General features: G+C 40.3%; 1 protein-coding gene across 1 annotated transcript in view; it reads right to left on the bottom strand.

The window, feature by feature from the left end:
• Window positions 1–23,993, bottom strand: part of KCND2 (potassium voltage-gated channel subfamily D member 2) — a 445,416-nt gene that overhangs the window by 35,558 nt on the left and 385,865 nt on the right. The gene's annotated exons all lie outside the window — the stretch shown is intronic.

Below are 23,993 nucleotides of genomic sequence, written 5' to 3'. Positions count from 1 at the left end.
ACTCTGTTCTCTACACTCAGTAGTTTGTTGTATGGGCAAAATGTGTAACTAAATGCTACTGAGTTCAAGAATAAGCTAAATATCTTTAAGTTACATTTGCTTTTTAATTGGTTGGGTTATTAATTACTATTAAACATTTACATAGGACTGTAAATTTGCATAGCATGTTACACAACATAGGTAAGACACACTCCCAATCCCAAAGATCTTACAGTCGATATAGGACAAGACCGAACACAAAAGCAAGATGTAGGATAACACTGCAGGAGATGCAATGTTTGGGAGTTGCTTTGATGAGAATAAAACATGTTTTACGCAGGGATTTGAAGGATAAGAGAGAAGTGGGTGAAAACAGGGAGACTCTTCTAGGCATGTGGGAGGTCCGAACACAAGAATGAGAGAAGGAGATGAAGGGATGAGTAACACAGAGGTGGGGGCAGGGCATAGGGAGCAGGAGGGGGTAACAGTAGAAATGAGAGCAGAGGTATGTGTCAGGGCAAGATTCAGCAGCCTTTAAGGTGAGGAGGAGGGCTTGACTTTATAGGGTTGAAATGAAGTGCTAATGGAGGGAATCAAGGAAGCAGGTGATACTGTAGCCTGGAACAACCTATGTAATGATGGCAATGACCATACTTATGTTATCTAAAAAGAACTGTTTAGTGGTTTTACAAGACCTGGCCAGAACAACATGTAAAATAGTGTGTCACACGGATAGATACTAAAACACCTACTGTAGTTTTAGTTTTGTTAATCACATTTGCTAAAAACTAGTGACACCAATACGGACCCTGCAGAGATGGGCAGAAAGAGTAGTATAGGATGGGTTCTATCTTTTAAAGACTACATGCGGATGGTGTGAGGAGCAGGATATTTTAGGACAGGAAAGAGACCAGCGAGAGACCCACACTTTCCATTACATTAGCAACTGTATCTCACAATACAGGTGTCTCCACCACCTACCTTATACCTGTTGGGGGTATAATCTTTATATTTCCCCCCAATACAACACAACCCAAACACATCAGGTAGACTACATATTTATATATTTAGAAAGAATCATTTATACTTATGCATGATCTAAAATTTCAAGATGGTGCTTAAAATTAGGTTTCTAAATCCACATTAGGCCCCTAAATAAACAGCTTGATTTGCAAAAGTGCAAAGCACCTAGAAGCTCCCATTGTCACTAATGGATCATTTTGGACAGTCAGAAGGCAGTTCTGGTTCCATTTTTGTTTGCATTTGTTGCAGAATAAAACACTCTGTTCGTAATATAATTGTATGTTTGTGAAAGTCTACTGCAGTTTGATGTTAATGGTAACAAGGATTCTAGGCCAGTCAGCCTCCAATATTTTAGTAGCCATGTATATATTCCCAGGCTGTGACACAGGATGATATTTTTCTATTGCATTTCAAAAGTGTTATATAAAATTTGGAAATAAAATGTTTAGGATTGTTTGTATAGTGAAAATGTTTCTCTGTGTCTGTTGTATTAAATGACAGTAAAGAGCTGGATTTAACTTCAGCTATAAAGTATCCCAGTTCTGACTACCTTTCCTATTTCTACTTGAATAAGGAAAAACAATGAAACATTTTCCAACTGTAATCTTATTTGGCCCTTAGTTAGTGTTAATAATAGCCTCCACCTTACTGATAGCTCTAATTTGCGCATGGCAGTGTCATAAATATAAAGGGAAGGGTAACCACCTTTCTGTATACAGTGCTATAAAATCCCTCCTGGCCAGAGGCAAAATCCCTTCACCTGTAAAGGGTTAAGAAGCTCAGCTAACCTTGCTGGCACCTGACCCAAAATGACCAATGAGGGGACAAGATACTTTCAAATCTTGGAGTGTGTGTGTGGGGGGAAAGGCTTTTGTCTGTCTGTCTGGTTGATACCTTTGCCGGGAACAGATCAAGGATGCAAGCCCTTCAACTCCTGTAAAGTTAGTAAGTAACCTAGCTAGAAAATGCATTAAGTTTTTCTTTGTTTTGGCTTGTAAATTCGCTGTGCTGGAGGGAATGTGTATTCCTGGTTTTGTGTCTTTTTGTAACTTAAGGTTTTGCCTAGAGGGATTCTCTACGTTTTGAATCTGATTACCCTGTAAAGTATTTACCATCCTGATTTTACAGAGGTGATTCTTATACCTTTTCTTTAAATAAAATTCTTCCTTTAAGAACCTGATTGATTTTTCATTGTTCTTAAGATCCAAGGGTTTGGGTCTGTGTTCACCTGTACCAATTGGTGAGGATATTATTATCGAGCCTTCCCCAGGAAAGGGGTTGTAGGGCTTGGGGGAATATTTTGGGGGAACAGGACTCCAAGTGGTCCTTTCCCTGTTCTTTGTCTAAAACACTTGGTGGTGGCAGTGTTTTACCTAATCCAAGGGCAAAGACTTTGTGCCCTGGGGAAGTTTTAACCTAAGCTGGTAGCAATAAGCTTAGGGGGTCTCTTCATGCAGGTCCCCACATCTGTGCCCTAGAGTTCAGAGTGGGGAAGGAACCTTGACAGGCAGTAACTTGTCTAATTTAAGTTTTCTCCTGCTGATAAACACTGTGCTGAAGATGTTAAAGTGCACTTATATTCAGAAGAGTAGTATGGAGAAATGACAGCTTCTTAATCAACCCTGTGGGTAGTCAGAATCATAGCTGCTCAGTTTTGTGACAAAACTAAAGGTTTTCCTACATTTATTCTGTTTAGGTCTCCTCTCCTATGGGACCTGGTTTCTATTCTGGTATATGCATCAACAAAATAGTTAACTAAGTTCCAGATGGAGGGCCAAATTTTACATTCAATTATACTTGTAATAACCACACCACAATGTCTTTGTTCCTAGTGCTGGTCCCAAGCCCAGATAAAGTGGAAGGGTTGGGCAATGGCTTGGCAAGCCATCCCTGTAAAACGTCTCTAGCTTTGACATGCAGAAGAAAAACACGTACAACGTACAACGTTAGCAATTTCATCTGCTTTATCTGCTTCGGCAGTTTTGTCTACTACTCACAATGGAACCAAGCTTCAGGATGCATCTAAATCTTCTACTGCACGCAGAGGAGTCACACTGTATGATGATGATTCTTCCATAAACAGAAATGGGAGGGAAGCACCTGACAAAGACGATATGTCGCCTTCTGAAGCAACATCAGTATCTGAGGATGGACCACAGAATGTCTGATCATTAACAGCTGTTGGAAAAAGGACTCTCTTGGCTGAAGAACTGGAAAGGGTGACTGTTGTATGTGGCATGCAAGAGACACGGTGGAATTTAAACACTGACAGCACAAATCTGACTTGTAGCAGTCAGACCTTTCAATTGTTGCATGCCTAATGACACATCTGAAGGGCACACTGGTGTTGCTTTGATTTTGTCCCTGTGGCGCAATCTGCACAACTGACTTGGCAGGCCTATTCTCTATGTCTGATAGCCACCATTTTGAGTTTGAATGGAGGATGTATGATAGTTATTAGTGGATATGCTCAACATGACACAAGGCCTGATGCTGAAAAGGATGGTTTTTATACCAGGTTAGAGGACGTTGTATGTAGTATGTGATCCTGACTTCATATTGCCAACTTAGAAGATATGAGCATGAGAATTGTCCATGATAGAACTGGATTTGAATTTGTACTGGGACCACACAGCTTACCGGAGGAGAGACCAGATAATTATTTTCATCTATTAGAATTTGCTTCCACACATGAACTATTTTTAATGTCTACCTGGTTTCAGCACAAGAACTGCTATAAGTATATATTTCAATATCCATTGGGTAACAATACAGCCTTGGATCACATTCTAGTTTGGAACAAGATGTATGTATATTTAGGAGTGCTGATCTTGCTCTGGAATCTGATAATCAACTCCTAACAGCAACAATGATGTTCCATTTAATAAAGTTCCAAAGACTGGTATCTACTGCGTTGAAACGTGTAAATGTTGATAAGCTTCATGATGAATGAACTGCTAATAATTACACAGGTAGCAATTTCCAACAAATATTCTATATTGCATTACCAGCTGTCTAACACCCAAGAAGCATGGGCTTTCTTCTGGGATTCTATCACACAGATAGCTGGAGAACAACTGGGACTAAAGACAATGAAAAAGCAATACTGGATTACAAATGATACCATCAAAGTATGGGTGAGAAAAAAAGAGGCATGGTGCAGAATGGATGAACTGGAAGGTCAGAATCAAGTCAGTGAATGGAAGAGGAAATGGGCAATAGAGGAAAAGCAATGTCTTGAGTGAGCAGTCATGAGGGCCTGTCAGAATGATCATAATCAATGGTGGAATGGTATGGCACAGTGTATTCAGAAAGCCTCCGAAAGACATAATCAGAAATGTGTATTTGAGACTATGAAGTTCCTAAATTGCACATCCAGTGTGGTTTCTGTACAGCTCAATTTAGAATCCATGGTATATATGTTCTGTGGAATGTTACTGAAAAATGACTAGAGCAAGAGAAGAAAGTTTCATCGCGTTTATAGATTATAGCCGATTTTGACTCAGTGGATACTTTTATGCCCATATGGTGTGCCTGAGGACTTAATGTACTTAGTGGAAGAATTGTACCATGCTACATTTAGCTGTGTGAAGGTAAATGATTGTTAATTGCAGACTGGTTTTCAGTAGACTCAGGAGTATGGCATGGATGAGTTCTGTCACCTTACTTAATGTTCTAATAGACTATTTGATGACAAAGCTGACTGAGGCCAAAGCAGGAGGTGGGAAATTTAAAGATTCATCGTTAGAGGATCTCGAGTATGTGAATGATATTGCCTTACTTGGACTGACTATGGACCAACTATAGCTAATGCTGGAAGAGCTGCTATGGGATCTATGGGATTTAATCTATGGGATTTAATATCAGTGGTGATTAACCAAAGCTATTCATGCCTCCTATAAAATGGAAATGACCTGCTGATGCTGCATGTATATGGCAATTATACTGAATGGGTGGATAGTTTTATCTGTCTGGTAGTCAGTTGACAGTAGAAGGTTCTATATCTGAAGAAGTCACACATCGGATCAGTCTTGCATGAATGGCATTTCAATATCTTCAAAGGACTTTGTTTGGGTGGCGTGATGTTGTGTGATAACTAAGATACAAGTATTCAATGCAGTAGTAACATCAACTCTGTTACATGGAGCAGAAACATGACCATTATAAAACAGCCGAGGAAAGGAAACTAAACAGTTTTCAGTTTTGAAAGTTATGGCGTATTCTTAACATCCATTGGTTTGATTTTGTCACAAATGAGGAGATATGTAGAAGTTCCTGGCAAGTTGCAGTCTTGTACCAGTTGAGAACAGGATGACTGCAATAGTGGGGTTATGTACACTGTGCAGAAGAAGGTATGCTTTTACAAAAGGTCTATAGAGCTGAGGTCAAAGGAAGTAGAACATGAAGCTGACCACAGATGAAGTTGGAAGATGCAATTCTGAGGGATTTAAGAAACCTCAATCCTCCCATACTGACCTTTACCAAAGGAAGAACACTTGCAAGGGGCTGTTCAAGAGGGAAGTCCATTCTATACACACCTGTGGCTACATCAAAAAGAAAAGGAGTACTTGTGGCACCTTAGAGACTAACAAATTTATTGGAGCATAAGCTTTCGTGAGCTACAGCTCACTTCATCGGATTCATCAACCTCAAAGTCCTTAAGAGAGTTTTGGAGGCAAGGTTGAGGTGCAAGGTGTAGCAAAATATAGGAGAGCAGCATCATGGCTTTAGCAAAGGAAGGAATGTTATAGACACAGTATTTGCAAAGAGAAGAAGTTTGAAAGAATGATAAATGGATGGGTTAACTGGTATTTAGTTTTTTTTTATCTTGAGAAACCACATGACTTCGTTCAGCGGGAGTTGGTGTTTCAATTATTGAGATGGAGGGATTGACGGGGGACTTCAAGAAATGCAGATGATAAGAGGAGCCATATGGAGGTCCAGAGCTATGGTGGTAACAACACATAGAATTTCAGAGAGTTGTGAGATGATGGCAGGGTTTAAACAAGGCAGTGTGCTGAGTCCACTTCTCTTCATCCTATGTATGGAGTTAATTAATAGAAAAAACAAGCAAGTGGAGACACAAGAAAAATAACATATGCTGATGATCTGGCCCTTTTGACTGACAGCAAAAAGGAATTGGTAAATATAGTATCAGAATGGGCATCTGTGTTTAAAGATCATGATTTGAAGGTAAATATAAAGAAAACTGAAGTTATGCAAGAAGGGAAGGTGGAAGAAGAGATGTTGATCAAAGTTTTAGGAGAGAAGCTGAATCAGAAAAAAGAATTTGTTTATAGTACTTGGGAAGTAAACTTAGTACCATTGGCGAGAGATCTGGAACTGAAAAGAAGAACCCAATGAGCATGGGTAGTAGTGAAAAAGGTAGAAAGAGTACTGTGAGACCGGCAGTTAAGTAACAAACTGAAAGGAAAAGTGTGGGCTGCGTGTATTTGTTCCTGCCTGCTCTATGGTTTGGAAATGGTGAGTCTTATGGAGATGGAAGAAAAGAAGATACAGGTAATAGAAAATAGTATGAGGAGGAGAATGGCAGGCGACCAGAGGACAGATAAAATGAGCATGGAAGAAATTAGGGGAAAGATGAATTTGGGACTCTCAATCATAGATATGGTGGAGAGCATGCATTTGAGGTGGGCTGGACATGTGAAAAGAATGGAAGAACAGCCAGTAAAGAAATCTTTGGAGGAAGATGACGGCAAGAAAGAATGTGGAAGACTGAGGATATGACGGAAAGCTCTGTCAAGAGGAGTCTGAAGAGAAAAGGACTGCATCTCCAAGACCTAGAAACCCGTGCAAGGGACCAGAAGAAGTGATGAAGAATTGTGGGCACCTGCCACGTGTCTCCTCAGATTTGCTCCTTGGCATAGACCGAGCATGCTCAGTAACACTGCTAAAGCTGGCTGTCCTCACTCTGCCCCTCCTCCCCCACTATCTGTAGGCATGGGTTGTCTCTGAAAGCTCAAGTGAAGGGAAGACAAGGGAGGGTGAGTTTTGTAAAGCTTGTATTATAAAGTGGAAAAACTATCTTGTTACTTGACAACTGAGCAGATTTGATCTTGAAGTCACTGAAATACAACAAACATGGAAGCCATTTACACACTGACTTTTCAAATTAGGTAGTAGCTAAAACCTTAATGTGTGATTCTTTCTCCTCTTCTAGTTATACAAATTATAATAGCGAGTGCATTTTCCTTCTCTACATTTTTTCAGTTGCAATATTTGCAAGTTTCTGTATCAAAATTGCATATACCACATATGAACCTATTATTGTGGAACAACTGTGGAACAATGCTTTGGTCCTCATTATTTGTATTAACTTTCTACCTAATTTTGTAACATAACAAAAGGACATCACAAGATTGTATACTTTAGCTGACTGAACAAAAATAGTACCACTGATTCCTGTATTAATCACATGTGCTCTCCTTTTTTATCCAAGAAAGTGAAGTGAAAAGGATATGACAGACTAGATGTGCATTTGTGGTGTGTCAGTTAAGCTATAACATACCAGAAGTCAAAACTTCATTATCAAATGAACACCTATTGGGAAACGGATGAAATTTAGCTTTAATCTTGTGTTCAACAACTAACAGACCATCGTTCCATGTCTGACTCCTCATTGTAAGGGATAATATCAAGTTAATGGATTGTCTCCTTATGCTGATAGAACACTGGACCTTTCTAAGTGGTGGTCTGAGGAACATGGGTGTGATTTCCTATGAGACACATAGGAGCCGGGACTGTACCATTTACAAGCTAACTAAATTTGTGCCATCTTGGATAATATGGGCTTTAGGGAATTCCCACAGCTGGTGTAATGTGTGGGATTATTACTGTGTGTTCTGTAACATTAACATTAGTAGATCAGTATTTGTCTATCAATGTATCCATCCATCTACAATACCTATTAGCTCTGTCAGTAGTGGTTGTTGCATACCAGTTATGCTGCCTAATGGGTGGACCATATTTTCTGCTGACATGGCCTCATTTCAAGAAATATCAGACAATATTGTCCATATTTGTGGCATCATGAGCTAACATCACCATTCTTTGACTCATTTTGAATCTAATGCAGACTGTTTTCTCAGGTTGGTCCTCTGCTGGGTCTAAGGCGGAAGTTGTGGAAATCCCTGTGGAGATCGAGTATGGAGAAGTCATAGTTCTGCATTGCAACTCAAAAAATCATTTTTGCCATTTTTCCATTATGTGAGTGGAGCGGGTAATGCTCAAAATTTTAAATGGAGAAGAGAGACACTTCTGCATACTCCACTTACAATTATTTATCTGGTCATAAGAGTCTTTTTTTAAAAAGTGCAACAGAAGTGTAATTTTTTATTTTGGTGCAATAATATCACTTGCATGAAGCTATCACTCAGCAATCTTTTTTGTGGTTGCTTAACACTGTAAATATGTGTTAGGAACATAAAGTTTGCTACAGAAGGAAATGTTAAACAAAGATTAGGCTGTGATAGAAAACTCCCAGAAAGAATTAAACAGGGCATAATAGGCATCCTTCTAAATTTGTAGGGTATATTACTTAGGAATAAATCTAGTGTATGCGTTTTACACAAACTAAATGTTGTTAAAGCAAAAAGTTAAAAAATGGCCAGCATTCCAGGCATAATAAGTGTAATAAACTCAAAACCCACTAGAGGGCATAAAACACCACTAGAAAACTAACAAATTTATTTGGGCATAAGCTTTCGTGAAAACTTATGCCCAAATAAATTTGTTAGTCTTTAAGGTGCCACCTTATATTTATTAAATATAAATGTAGAGTCATTACATCCCCATCCATTCCACTTCAGAATTTCTTGCCGTTTCTTAGGGATGGTGGACTCCTCATTGTTTTTTGTGGATACAGACTAACACGGCTACACCTCTGATATTAGAAAACTGTCATTTTTTATATTGCTACACATGTTGCGTACAAACACACAGTTCCAATTCACTTATATTATCTATATAAGTCCTATACTGTGTGGGGTTTTCTTGTTTAACTTCCTCCTTATTTACTGAAAAAGGAATAGTAATGTTTCTTTTTTCAAACTTATGAAAAGGCATTACAAAGAATGTCGTAAAATAAATGGCAGGCCATTAAAATGAACTTGGTAGTGTTCCTTTTAAAAGGCAAGGTAATTTCTGACTAAAGAATGCCCCCCACCCCCCCACCCACCAAAAAAAATTACAGATGTAGACTGTAGAATCTAAATGTCCTTTGTCAAAACCAGGTTTGGTTTGGACATGGAGGAATTTCATGCCCCCTTGGAATACTTATCCCTGACCCTTTTTTTCCTTTCAGGCCCAAGCTTCTTTCACTGGGGATTGTTAAACTCATCAGCAAAGTTTTGATCTGAGTTTTTGAATTAGACCATCTCTAGTTTTCACAAATACTGTCCTAAATGTTAGTGGGTAAGGGCTGTTCTTGCTCTTTATTTGGTTCGCCTAAGCTGCCAAAGTGGTCTAACGATTTCCCTCCTCCAATCTCCATGGTGAGTTCATGAATAATGCTTGCTTCCTATCATGATTAATGCCAATTCTATGTTCAACAGTAGCTTCATCCACAACCCCAAAGGCTGTTCTCTTAAGACTCTCAGTGACAGTTGTTCATCTGACCATTCATTTAGCCAGCCAGCTTTTTTACGTATTTGTAGATGGGGGAAGCAAGAAAAGCAGTTCTTGGACTCTAAGAGACTGGCAATTGCCATGATAAATCTGCACCCTTACCTAGACCTTAAAAATAGCCTAATGATCTTGAAAAAGTAATTTCTAATAATTCAATAGATTGCTGTTGGAGCGAGATCCAGAACATTATATGCATGATCCCAAATTTTATTCCAACCTAGAGAGACTCTGTATGGAGTTGTAAACCATTTTTCTTCTTGTTTTCACTGCCTTCAGAGGCCCTATGTTGCAATAACAGTCTCTTATGCTGAATAGTGATGGGCAATGTTCCCTCCAGAGCCCATGAATTCTGCTCCAAGCATTGGCCAGAGTGATCACTCATAAATGATGAAAGCACTCCCTCCTCTCTAGTGTTGATGTGCTCAGGCCTTCCTAACCTAAAATGCAAGACAGACAAACTCACATCGCCATATGGTAGTGCACTGTGTTGCCCCTAGGACTGCCAGGTTGGCTGAGGTAAACATTTCTCAAATAGAAGGTTTCTAATAAAATAGTAATTATTTACACTTATACAGGAGCTTTCAGCCTAGAACCCTAAAGTGACTTGTAAAGGTGGGTATAAGTATTCTGATTTTGTAGATGGAAAATTATGCACAGAAAGGCTAAAAGACTTGACCAAGGTTATACAATGAGTCTCTGGCAGTCAGGAAAAGAACCCAGGTCACCTGACCTGTAGTTCTCTGATTCACCTCACTACTAAAACTGGTTGAAATTGTCCCCCTCCTCCCGCCCTTGTGGAAAATTTTAACTTTTTTGGAACTTGCTGAGCTGCTGTGATGCATCATGGAAGTCCCAGGCCATGTTGTGTCATGGGAAGAGTAGTTCATCTGGGGAACCCAGCCTATAGAGAAGATTGGAGGCATGACATCTCAAACAGCAACTACCCCATGGCACGGTGGCAGCATTTCTTAAGTTAAATTTTTCAATTTTCAGCTGAAAACCCCCAAAATGTGCATTTTAGTTTTTGTTGAAAAGTCTATTTTTTCTGTGGAAAGCAGGCAGTTTTCACACAAATTTTCACAACATAAATTGTTTAGTCAAAACCCCAATTTTCCACAGGAAACAGCAGTTTTGACAGAAAAGCACTTACCAGTCTGTCTTATCATTATTTTTACTTATAGTACAGGGTGCCCACAGTGTGCTAGGCATTGTCTACACATATGAGGAATGTGGGCCTTTCCTGAAGAGTTTCTATGTCCCCACTCCTGCAAGCTGCTTCATGAGAATGGAATCCTGTGCCCATGTGGATTCACAGAGACACTGAAATGGTCTGTCTGAGAGGAGGGGCTTACACAACCAGCATCGAAGAATGGATAATCTTTGCTTGTTTATGATTAATTTTATTTCTAAAGTGCTTGCATCAAGGGGCTGTTCTGATAATTAAAAATAATAATTCTGGCAATGCTGACAGACCCTTGGGAATAGCAACATTAGCAGTATCCTTATATACAGGGCTAGATTAAGGCAGAGGCACTAAAGGCCTATGCCTGAGGTGCCATCTCCTGGGGGCACATGATGGATCAGAATCCCACAATTCATTAAAAAAAACAAACACACCATGTTTCTAGCTCTTATGCATGTAAAAACCAAACTTGAAATCATGAACAAAGAATAACTAATGCCGGTCCAAATGCGGAGAGCCTAACTGGGAACTCCCCATTTACCTTAACTCTAAAACATGCTGCCTAGACACTATTTATTCACAAATCAGTTCTAACCAGCCCAATTAATGTAGAAGATGAAGATAATTCTCCAGTGCTCGCAAGATGCACTGTTGAATACCTTCCTTTTGAGATCAGCTAAGAAAAATCCCTTAGTGAAGTACAGAAACTGTTTTGACAGCAGAACAAAAATGCCAAACATGAAGCAATATTATAGAGATGTCAGATTATGTTTGACAATTGCAAAATGGTTTCTTTTCATAGAATCAATTCATGGAATCTCAGGGTTGGAAGGGACCTCAGGAGGTCATCTAGTCCAAACCCCTGCTCAAAGCAGGACCAATCCCCAATTTTTGCCCTAGATCCCTAAATGGCCCCCTCAAGGATTGAACTCACAACCGTGGGCTTAGCAGGCCAATGCTCAAACCACTGAGCTATCCCTCTTTGTCTGAGAAGGATGCAGTAAATTGTTATAAAGCTGTTCTTTAGTGCTTCCAAGCTACTTGGTGACTAAACACTGGCAAGTGGACACTAATTAGTCCTTTATCTCAGTATTGCATCCTACAACAGATAATTTAAAATGCCATTGGTGATAAGTTTAAGCAGCATCCATGTGCCTTTCAACTATGTTGCCTTGGGGATTGCTAAACAGTTTGAGTTTACCATTTAAAAATTAACCAAGTTGTCATTGGGGACTATCTCCATTTTTTAAAAAGATACTGTACATTAACATGGCATGATTTTGGGCTATGGTATTTGGAAATTAAATATAAAATTAAAGTATTTTTCCTCCATTTCAAAACAAAGGGTAGGGAAAAGTGTTTTCTTTTTAAAAGTCTTTATCCATACTAAGAAAATGATATCTGATTGTTATGAAATATATATTTAACTTCAAAAACTAGAACCTTTATCGTGTTTACTTTCAGATTTTCTGATACCATGGTGATGAGCATGGGATAAAGGCCTGGTTGGATAATTATTGATAGAACATATATAATGAGTACAAGAGTTAGCAATCCTTCCAATGTATTTTTCTCCTGTAGCTCAAATGCTCTATACTATGTGGGGGAAATTAATTTTTCAGTTTGTTATACTAAGCAAACAATAAATAAGTCAAAGAAAAAATGACATAAAAGATCAGAGGACTAGTTGGATCTTTTCCATTGCAGCTCTGACTTAACTACCTCTTTAACAGAAAATATTCCAAGGACTTTGCACATGGTAGTTATTACTTACATGGTCATTACACGATTTTTCAATAGGTATATTTTATATATATGCATGTGTGTGTATTACACACACACACACAGAGCACAGACGTATGCACAGAAGGGTTAGGTTGTCTAGCTCTTTCAAGATACAGCAATGAACTGAAAATGGAGATGTGGACAAGGTTTGAATAGTATATTTTTCTTGCGGCAACCTGCAGCAGAGAGCTGCTGTTTCTATATGAAACCACAACATGTCATGAGATGTATTAAACATTGGTGCAGCAAGACATATTAAAAGTGACATTGTCTTATTTCACACCAACGTCCTTACTAAATTTTCAGCATTGTACTGGTTGGAACTGGAAATATTGATCTCGTACTCATTGGCAGTTCCGGGATCCTCACCACTGGCAAGTGGCTTACAATGTGAATAAAGTTTTTTTCTTGTGACTCCTATGCCATTCGATAATAAATCAATATTTACACTATTTACTATACCTCTGTAAAATATGCTTCAGGAACACTGTGGTGCAGAGTAGCCTCACCAGGTTTCAGAGTAACAGCCGTGTTAAACTGTATTCGCAAAAAGAAAAGGAGTACTTGTGGCACAGTGCCACAAATACTCCTTTTCTTTTTACCATAAAAAGGGTAGTCCTACTTAATATCATTTTATCAATGTTTCAGGGGAGGGGTAAAAGTATTGCATAGTTTTGGTTTTATGGAAACTAATTTTTTGGTTGTTTGTTTTCTTTTAAAAAAGAAAAAAGGAGGTAACATTTTACATTAGATAAGGAAAGAACAACTAGGATGAAAGAGAGAGATGGACATTGTAACCTGGCTTTCTAATATGCACGCATTCTGGAAGTGGTACATGATAACTAATACTATAGTATAATATAATATAACAATGCTTTTTGCTTTTATATCTATTTTCTTATTTAGGCCCGCCCCCGCAAGTCCTGCAAGTTATCTATCTACCTGGTACTTATGGCTATATTCATCACCATAATATTTCAGTGCTTCATTGTCATTAATGGATTTTATTCTCACAATGTGTATAAGCTGTTTCATGTGAGTGATCCATGCAATCATGAAATTAATCGGGTTCCATGCAAAGATCCGCCCAGATAGATCCATTTGCAGTATCTACACTCTAGATTGTAAGTGCTTTGGGACAGGCTCTGCCTCTTCCTTTGTACATTGAAAGCTCCTAGTACATTTTGGAAGATATCACAGTCTAAATAATAATAAAAATATATGTCTTGTTGGCCCTGACCCTGAAAACACTTATGCATATTTTTAACTTTAGGCATGTGGGCTGCACCATTGACTCCAAGACAAAAAGAGTGACTTCAGTGGAGCTATTCAGGTGGTTAAAGTTAAAGCAGCCTTTCACATACTCAGAGAATTAGTGAGTAAGGTCCCATGGAGGAAAGTCTAAGGGATAAAAGAGTTCAGGAGAGCCGGCAACTTCTCAAAAAGATAACATTAAAGGCATCACAGCAAACTATCCAGATGCAAAGGAAAGAGAGGAAGAATAGTAAGAGACCAATATGACTGCATCAGCAGCTCTTTACTGACTAGAAAACCAGAAAGGAATCTTACAAAAGCAGAAACACGGATGAATTGCTAAGGATCAGTATAAAAGACTAGCACAATCTTCTAGCAAGGGATGTAAAAGGCAATAAGAAATTGTTCTATAAATACATTAGGAGAAAGAGAAAGGCAAAGAAAAGTGTAAGTCCACTGGTTAGCAGGGAAGGAGAGCAGATAACAGCTGACACAAAGGCTGAGGTGTCTAATGTTTATTTTGCTTCAGTTTTCACTAAAAAAAAATGGTTACTGGACGCTTAACAGGTTTCAGAGTAGCAGCCGTGTTAATCTGTATTCGCAAAAAGAAAAGGAGTACTTGTGGCACCTTAGAGACTAACCAGTTTATTTGAGCATAAGCTTTTGTGAGCTACAGCTCTTTCGAAAGTTTATGCTCAAATAAATTTGTTAGTCTCTAAGGTGCCACAAGTCCTCTTTTTCTTTTTGGATGCTTAACATGATTAATAGTAATAGCAAGAGGGAAGGAACACAAGCCAGAACAGGGAAACAACAGATTAAAGAATATTTACATAAATTAGAGGTATTCAAGTCAGCAGGGCCTGATAAAATTCACTCTAGGGTACTTAAGGAACTAGCGGAAGCAATCGCTGCACCATTTGTCATTATCTATGAAAACTCATGGAGGACGGGTGAGTTCCGAGAGGACTGGAGAAGGGCAACCATAGCACTTATCTGTAAAAAGGGAACAAAGAGGAATCAGGGAATTATAAACCAGTGATCCTAACTTTAACATCTGGAAAGATACTGGAATAAAATTATTAAACAATCAATTTGTAAGCACCTGGGACACTAGATGGGGAGGGCTCTGAGTTACTACAGAGAATTCTTTCCCAGGTGTCTGACTGGTGCATCTTGCCCACATGCTTAAGGTCTAACTGATTGCCATATTTGGGGTTGGGAAGGAATTTTCCCCAGATGTTAGGGGTCCATTACAGGAGAGGGTGGGTGAGGTTCTGTTGCCTGCAATGTGCAGGAGGTCAGACTAGATGATCATGATGGTCTCGTCTGACCTTAAAGTCTATGAGTCTATAAGTAATAGCCAACATGAATTTGTCAAGAATAAATTATGCCAAACCAACCTAATTTCCTTCTTTGACAGAGTTCCTGACCTAGTGGGTTGGGGGTGGGGTAGACCTGATTTATCTCAATTTTAATAAAACTTTTTTCAGAGTAACAGCCGTGTTAGTCTGTATTCGGAAAAAGAAAAGGAGTACTTGTGGCACCTTAGAGACTAACCAATTTATTTGAGCATGAGCTTTCGTGAGCTACAGCTCACTTCATTTGACTTTGCCACTCAAGATATTCTCATAAAAATAGAGAAACATGGTCTAGATGAAATTGCTATAAAGTGGGTGCAAAACTGCTTGAAAAAACATTCTCCTAGAGTAGATATCAATGGTTTGCTGATAAACTGGGAAGATGAATCTAAGTGGGGTCCTGAGTTGGGTACTATTCAATATTAATTGACTTGCCCAGGGTCATACAGCAAGAGAAGCCAGTTCTAGGCTTTACTAAGTCTTTTCATTATGGAATAAGGCTTGTTACATATACTAGCTGACCCCAAATCCAAGCTACAAAGGCTAAAAACAGACCTTTCCCTAGATTGATTTTGTTTTTATTTATATGCTGTTTGTTCACCTTAAAAATATTACATTCACATATCTATTCTCAGGTGGGAATGCATTGTGTAGGCCAACTCCCAAGTAGAGCAACTAAAAATGGGCCTGAGTTGTGAAGTTCAGATCCAGACTCAGATCCAAACTGAACTTCTCCAAAGTTTGTGGGTGTTCTTTTTTGATCTGCTTGCTCGATTCAGTAGGGGGACCATCCAGTGTTCTAGTCTAGGCCCAATGATATTCACGGGAATGTCATCTACACCCCATTTCTTAATCACCTGCTCCCTCAGATTTCCTTTAGGGTACAGTATGGTATACTAAAATACATTAAACAGGGTAGTAAGGTCAAACCTACTCAGTACTGACCTGGCCAACACATTTCCTCCTCTCCTAAATTTCTCCTGAGCACATATTGCCAAATAATTATTTTAAAAAAATCACATACCACATACATTGGCATTATACATGTACAGAGCTGTTTACAAATATAATTGTGCTGTTTTGTGGTACATTAACTAATACCTGTTAGAAATTGAACTGAGATCACCACAGTTACTTCACTTCTGACCCAAATCCAAATGATCCCAAATCTGCATAAAGCTCACAGAGACTCTGAAGGCCTTGAAATTGATTTTGCCTCTATTTGCACTAGGGCATTTCAGCGCTGTCATGGCTGGAACTGGAACTATGTATGATTTCATGCAGGTTTGTTACTGTTGCATCTTAATGATTCTAAACAGATTTGTAAGTATTAGTTTTGCTGGGTACAAAAGGGTAAATTATCAAAACACACACCTAATTTTAGTATGGGTTTGTCTTCTACCTTTTTAAAAACTATCATATACAAACTGTCATAAATGCATCCCTATTATGCACCATTGTACTTTTTTATTATATGTTAGCTTCTAATTATAGTATTTCAGTAATCTTGAAATAGTAAGCAGAATTTCCTCACCCTTTAAGAAACAAACAATCAAGTAAAAATACTGACTTTTTCCTTGTTTGTTGTGTTCTTGCTTTAAAGATTTTCATATTATTTGAAATGGAATATTAGATCAAGCTGAGCACCTGGCATATTAAAATACTCTAATATGTCAGGTTTCAGAGTAACAGCCGTGTTAGTCTGTATTCGCAGAAAGAAAAGGAGTACTTGTGGCACCTTAGAGACTAACGAATTTATTTGAGCATGAGCTTTCGTGAGCTACAGCTCACTTCATCAGATGCATACCGTGGAAACTGCAGCAGACTCTATATATACACAGAGAATATGAAACAATACCTCCTCCCACCCCACTGTCCTGCTGGTAATAGCTTATCTAAAAGCCATTTCCAGCACAAATCCAGGTTTTCTCACCCTCCGCCCCCCCACACAAATTCACTCTCCTGCTGGTGATAGCCCATCCAAAGTGACAACTCTTTACACAATGTGCATGATAATGAAGTTAGGCCATTTCCTGCACAAATCCAGGTTCTCTCACTCCCTCACCCCCCTCCAAAAACCCACCCCCATACACACACAAACTCACTCTCCTGCTGGTAATAGCTCATCCAAACTGGCCACTCTCCAAGTTTAAATCCAAGTTAAACCAGAACATCGGGGGGGGGGGGGGTAGGAAAAAACAAGAGGAAATAGGCTACCTTGCATAATGACTTAGCCACTCCCAGTCTCTATTTAAGCCTAAATTAATAGTATCCAATTTGCAAATGAATTCCAATTCAGCAGTTTCTCGCTGGAGTCTGGATTTGAAGTTTTTTTGTTTTAAGATAGCGACCTTCATGTCTGTGATTGCGTGACCAGAGAGATTGAAGTGTTCTCCGACTGGTTTATGAATGTTATAATTCTTGACATCTGATTTGTGTCCATTTATTCTTTTACGTAGAGACTGTCCAGTTTGACCAATGTACATGGCAGAGGGGCATTGCTGGCACATGATGGCATAAATCACATTGGTGGATGTGCAGGTGAACGAGCCTCTGATAGTGTGGCTGATGTTATTAGGCCCTGTGATGGTGTCCCCTGAATAGATATGTGGGCACAATTGGCAACGGGCTTTGTTGCAAGGATAAGTTCCTGGGTTAGTGGTTCTGTTGTGTGGTATGTGGTTGTTGGTGAGTATTTGCTTCAGGTTGCGGGGCTGTCTGTAGGCAAGGACTGGCCTGTCTCCCAAGATTTGTGAGAGTGTTGGGTCATCCTTTAGGATAGGTTGTAGATCCTTAATAATGCGTTGGAGGGGTTTTAGTTGGGGGCTGAAGGTGACGGCTAGTGGCGTTCTGTTATTTTCTTTGTTAGGCCTGTCCTGTAGTAGGTAACTTCTGGGAACTCTTCTGGCTCTATCAATCTGTTTCTTTACTTCCGCAGGTGGGTATTGTAGTTGTAAGAAAGCTTGACAGAGATCTTGTAGGTGTTTGTCTCTGTCTGAGGGGTTGGAGCAAATGCGGTTGTATCGCAGAGCTTGGCTGTAGACGATGGATCGTGTGGTGTGGTCAGGGTGAAAGCTGGAGGCATGCAGGTAGGAATAGCGGTCAGTAGGTTTCCGGTATAGGGTGGTGTTTATGTGACCATTGTTTATTAGCACTGTAGTGTCCAGGAAGTGTATCTCTTGTGTGGACTGGACCAGGCTGAGGTTGGTGGTGGGATGGAAATTGTTGAAATCATGGTGGAATTCCTCAAGGGCTTCTTTTCCATGGGTCCAGATGATGAAGATGTCATCAATATAGCGCAAGTAGAGTAGGGGCTTCACTTACTAACACTACTCTCAATGGAAAATAATATTTCCAGGGTGTTTTTTCCCCCCCTCATCCTCTAGGGAAAACTAGTCAAAACACTATACGGTTTGTGCCAGTGTGATATTTATGCTGGAATAACTCTTTGCAGGAAACAAATTGTTCCCGAACGCTAATTCTCAGTCCATTATATTCAAGGGAATGAAAATAATAAAAACTACTAGACTCCCTGGAATTACTCAATACAGGTGTTATAATCTAGGTAACAATTAAGAATGTCCCCTTTAAGCCAGTGGAGCCTTTTGCATAAACTGTTGTGTACAACCTGCCCCCATTTACTATGTTCAGATGTAAAACTTGATTAAAAGTCCACTATTTTTGTTTCCACCCCGACACAATCACTACTTCTTCTGAGGACGACTATTGTTATTTTGCCTCTTGACCTCAATAGTTTACTTACCTCTCTTCCCTATGTTTTTTTCTAGTGAGAGTATATTTGAAAAACCTCCCATTATGAGCCAAGATGCTTCTTGCAATTCAATGTTCAGGTTTTTGTTGTTGTTGTTGTTTTAACCCTGCTCTAATTATCTATTTCATTCTCTTCTCTGTATTTTTATCAGTCACTGTGCCAGGTCAGATAAGCCAAGGGCCAAAGAAAGAAGAAACAACCCACATGCTTCATGTTTAGCAAAATCTGCTCAGAGCCAGAGTTCACCTGGTAAAAAACAAATTAGTGCTTTGAACAGCCAGACTCCCCACTCATCCTAGGTCAGCTCCCAAACCATGAAAGAACAAGGGGGAATGCTACAGAGCTCAATCCTTTTATAGTCCCTCCTGACAGAGTAATTCACTCCAGCTGAGCCCAGCCACATTCCCCTCCTTGTAATAAAAGCAGACACTTGTGTGACCTATTCTGCTTATGGAGAGAGAGTTAACTCTTTCCCTGCCAGTTGCTGGATAGGGTCTATACAGCCGATCACAAACTCACAGTGCTCCTTAAAATAATTTATATATTTTAAATTGGGAATTTTGAATAAAGGAATTTATAAATTCACAAGAAGTACTGCATTGATAACTGGGAGACTAAGGCCCATTTCCACAAAGGTATTTAGGTATCAAAGTCCCACTTTTAGGTGCCACTGCAATCCACAAAACTCCTGCTTGGCTGCCGCCTAACCCTGTAGGCACCTAAACTTACCTGGTGCCTAATGTTTTGCTGTAAAAGTTCCCTTCCCAGCCTCAACCTAGGCATCTGGATGCCTGCCTCCCGCCTATGCCCCAGTGCAATCCACGAACAGCGGGCAGACTGGCAGAGACGTGCCCGTCTCCGCTGGGCCCAATCCAGGAGGGGCCCAATCCAAGAGGTGTGTTCAGAGGCAGCCAACCAGAGCAGGTGCCATTCAAATTCTGGCCAGAGGAGGAGGTGGTACCCACCTAATAACTTTTAGCCCAATGATTAGGGCATGCACCTGGGATATGGGAGACCTGGTTTCAGTCTCTCCCACATGTGATGGGGAAGAAAGGAGTGGAACAAGGGTCTCCCACCTCTCAGGAGGTTATGCTAACCACTGTATTATGGGATAGTGTGATGTTAGTCTTCCTCATTCTCTCCTGCTGAAGCTGATCCACTTTGAATAAATACTTAAAGAGTCACTGGACTAGAGAGTGAACACATAAGAATAAGTCTATAGTCTGCTCTTTAGGACACCTACCCGCAAAGCGGGAAACCCAGGTTTCAATTCTCCTCTTCAAATCCTTTCTCCCCATCAGGCAGAGGGGATATAACCTGGGTTCTCCTACATTCCAGGTGAGTATTCTAACCAGGGGACTTAAAGCCACCTCCGCCAGCTGTTTTGTGTGGAATGAGGCAGGTGCCTTTCTCTTTCTCTGACTCCAGGATAGGGGTTCCCAGCTGTGGATTGCCAGAGGAGATAGGTGTCTCCCTGTAACCTGGACTTACACATCCAACTCTGTGGGAAGCGGGGAGGCTTAGGACACATTCCTCTCATTGGGATCTCCCATTTGCTAGTTTAGGCGGCTCCATGACCAGTGTGCTGGCTTTTTGTGGTTCGTATTTTTAGGTGCCTATCTCTCCCTATTCATTGTGCAGGGAGACTAGGTGCCTAATGCTGTTTCACAGACTCATAGACTTTAAGGTCAGAAGGGACCATCATGATCACCTAGTCTGATCTCCTGCACATTGCAGGCCACAGAATCTCACCCATCCACTCCTGAAATAGACCCCTAATCTCTGGCTGAGTTAATGAAGTCCTCAGATCATGATAGAAAAACTTCAAGTTACAGAGAATCCACTATTTACACTAGTTTAAACCTGCAAGTAAACCATGCCCCATTCCGCGAGAAAGGACACCCCCCAACCCCAGGATCTCTATGAATTTGACCTGCAGGAAAATTCCTTCCTGACCCCAAACATGGCAGTCAGTTAGACCCGGAGCATGTGGGCAAGACCCATGAGCCAGACACCTGGGAAAGAATTCTCTTCAGTAACTCAGAGCCCTCCCCATCTAGTTTCCCATCACCAGCTGTTGGAGATATTTGCTGCTAGCAGTCTCAGATCAGCTACATGCCATTGTAGGCAGTCTCATCATACCATCTCCTCCATAAACTTATCAAGCTCAGTCTTGAAGCCAGTTAGATTTTTTTGCCCCCACTCCTCCCTTTGGAAGGCTGTTCCTGGACTTCACTCCTCTGATGGTTAGAAACATTCGCCTAATTTCAAGCCTAAACTTGTTGATGGCCAGTTAATATCCATTTGTTCTTGTGTCAGCATTGGTGCTTAACTTAAATAACTTCTCTCCCTGGTTGGTATTTATCCCTCTGATGTATTTATAGAGAGCAATCATATCTCCCCATAGGCTTCTTTGGTTAGGCTAAACATGCCAAGCTCTTTGAGTCTCCTCTGATAACGTAGGTTTTCCATTCCTTGGATCATCCTATTAGCCCTTCTCTGCACCTGTTCCAGTTTGAATTCATCTTTCTTAAACATGGAAGACCAGAACTGCACACAGTATTCCAGATGAGGTCTCACCAGTGCCTTGTATAATGATACTAAAACTTCCTTGTCTCTACTGGAAATACCTGGCCTGATGCATCCTAGGACTATATTAGCCTTTTTCATGGCTGTATCACACTGGCAGTTCATAGTCATCCTGTGATCAACCAATACACCCAGGTCTTTCTCCTCTGTTCCTTCCAACTGATAAGTCCCCAGCTTAAAGCAGAAATTCTTGTTGTTAGTCTCTAAGCGCATGACCTTGCACTTTGCACTATTAAATTTTATCCCAGTCTTTGTGGATCACGTTGTTCCTGTGATTTTCTAGGCACCTAAAAGTTAGGCATTGCAACACTCAGCAACACAACACCTAAGTCCTATAAAACTAGTGTAACATGGTGTCATAAATATAAAGGGAAGGGTAATCACCTTTCTGTATACAGTGCTATAAAATCCCTCCTGGCCAGAGGCAACATCCTGTTAACTGTAAAGGGTTAAGAAGCTCAGCTAACCTGGCTGGCACCTGACCCAAAGGACCAATAAGGGAACAAGATACTTTCAAATCAAGGCTTTTGTTTGTGCTCTTTGTTTATGTGGTTGTTCTCTCTTGGGACTGAGAGAGGCCAGAGAGAAATCCATCTTCTCCAACCCATCCTAATCCAAGTCTCCAATATTGCAACCAGTATAGATAAGCCAGGCAAGGCGGATTAGTTTATCTTTTGTTTTATGTGAATTTTCCCTGTGTTAAGAGGGAGGTTTATTCCTGTTTTCTGTAACTTTAAGGTTTTGCCCAGAGGGGGATCCTCCGTGTTTTGCATCTGAATACCCTGTAAAGTATTTTCCATCCTAATTTTACAGAGGTGATTCTTTTACCTTTTCTTTAATTAAAATTCTTCTTTTAAGAACCTGATTGATTTTTCATTGTTATTAAGACCCAAGGGTTTGGGTCTGTGTTCACCTGTACAAATTGGTGAGGATTATTATCAAGCCTTCCCCAGGAAAGGGGGTGTAGGGCTTGGGGGGATATTTTGGGGAAAGATGTCTCCAAGTGGGCTCTTTCCCTGTTCTTTGTTTAAAACACTTGGTGGTGACAGCATACTGTTCAAGGCCAAGGCAAAGTTTGTACCTTGGGGAAGTTTTTAACCTAAGCTGGGAAGAATAAGCTTAGGGGGGCTTTCATGTGGGTCCCCACATCTGTACCCAGTGCTCAGAGTGGGGAAGGAACCCTGACACACAGGCATTGCCAATGAAAGCTTTCCCTCAGTGCCCTTTCATTGTGTTCTTAATGGAATACCTTGAGAAATGTACGATTAGTTCTCTGTTGAGTATAAGAACACAGATGTCTACCAAGCCCCAGTTTTGGTGGGAAGGGGAGAGAACTCCTAAGTTATTCTTCACCTGAGGAGACAAAGAAACCCTATGCTTTGAGCTCTCTGATTGGTTCTGACTAAGATCTAGCCAGCCATGCCAGAAGATTGATTGTGGTGACAAACTTACTTTGAACAAAAGACTCTAGTTAAGAGAGATTTTATTCTTATATGCACAGTTTTGCTTTTTTGTTTGTTTGTAGCCATTTCTATCCCAATTCCTTCTACTTGTTATCATTTAAATATCTGTTCTCTGTTAATAAACTTAATCTTGTTTTATTGCTCAACAATCTCAGGACAGTGTTACAAATGAATTGTCAGCCAAACTAACAAGCTGGTGCTGTGTAGTATCTTTTTAAAGGAGCAGTGAACTTGATAAAATTTTGTGAGTGCTACCGTCAAAGGGGCTGAGCACTTCAGAGGAGACGGTTTTGGGGAACCTTGGTACTGGACAGATGCACCCAGGGTTACAGGGAAGACAGTGACACAACCCTTTCCTGCATAGAAAGTGTCACATGCTCTTGGGCTTTCTGGTACCTCAATCCCAGCATGCACTGTGTACATGCTTAAATCAGCTACTGTGTCTTGCCATTCACCTCCTGCCTCCACTGAAGAGAAGAACAAGTCTCCTCTGAGAATGCCGAACTGCTCTGAGAATGATCCCTTTCTGGAGAGGGAAAAAACTGCATACACCCTCAAGGCTAACCTGCAGTGGAGATGGGGAGTGGGCCATGTGGCCACCCCAGAAAACATCTTCTTCTTTAAGGGGTATTTGTGGTGTGGAACGGGGGATGAAGAGAGATTGTTCTGTGGGCTGCATGGGGATGGACAGAATCCAGAGCATGGTAGGCAGTTTTGTATCTGAAGGGCTCTGTTGGGCAAGTTGTGTATAAATGTGACAGCTGTCCTTTTGGCTGACACACCGTGGATTGAACCGTGGATTTCTACAGCTAAACTCATAAACTGCTACATCTTGAGCTAAAGATGACAATCTCTGTTTTTGGGGGCTATAATACTTCATATCCTCTGTAACACACCTCACCAGTGGGTTACATATTTCCTCTGTTCAAAGGAAACTTTCC

This window comes from Eretmochelys imbricata, chromosome 1 (genome assembly GCF_965152235.1).
Source record: "Eretmochelys imbricata isolate rEreImb1 chromosome 1, rEreImb1.hap1, whole genome shotgun sequence".
NCBI lineage: Eukaryota > Metazoa > Chordata > Testudines > Cheloniidae > Eretmochelys > Eretmochelys imbricata.
Note: the sequence above shows the minus strand (reverse complement) of the source record. Positions and strands in the feature narration are given on the sequence as shown.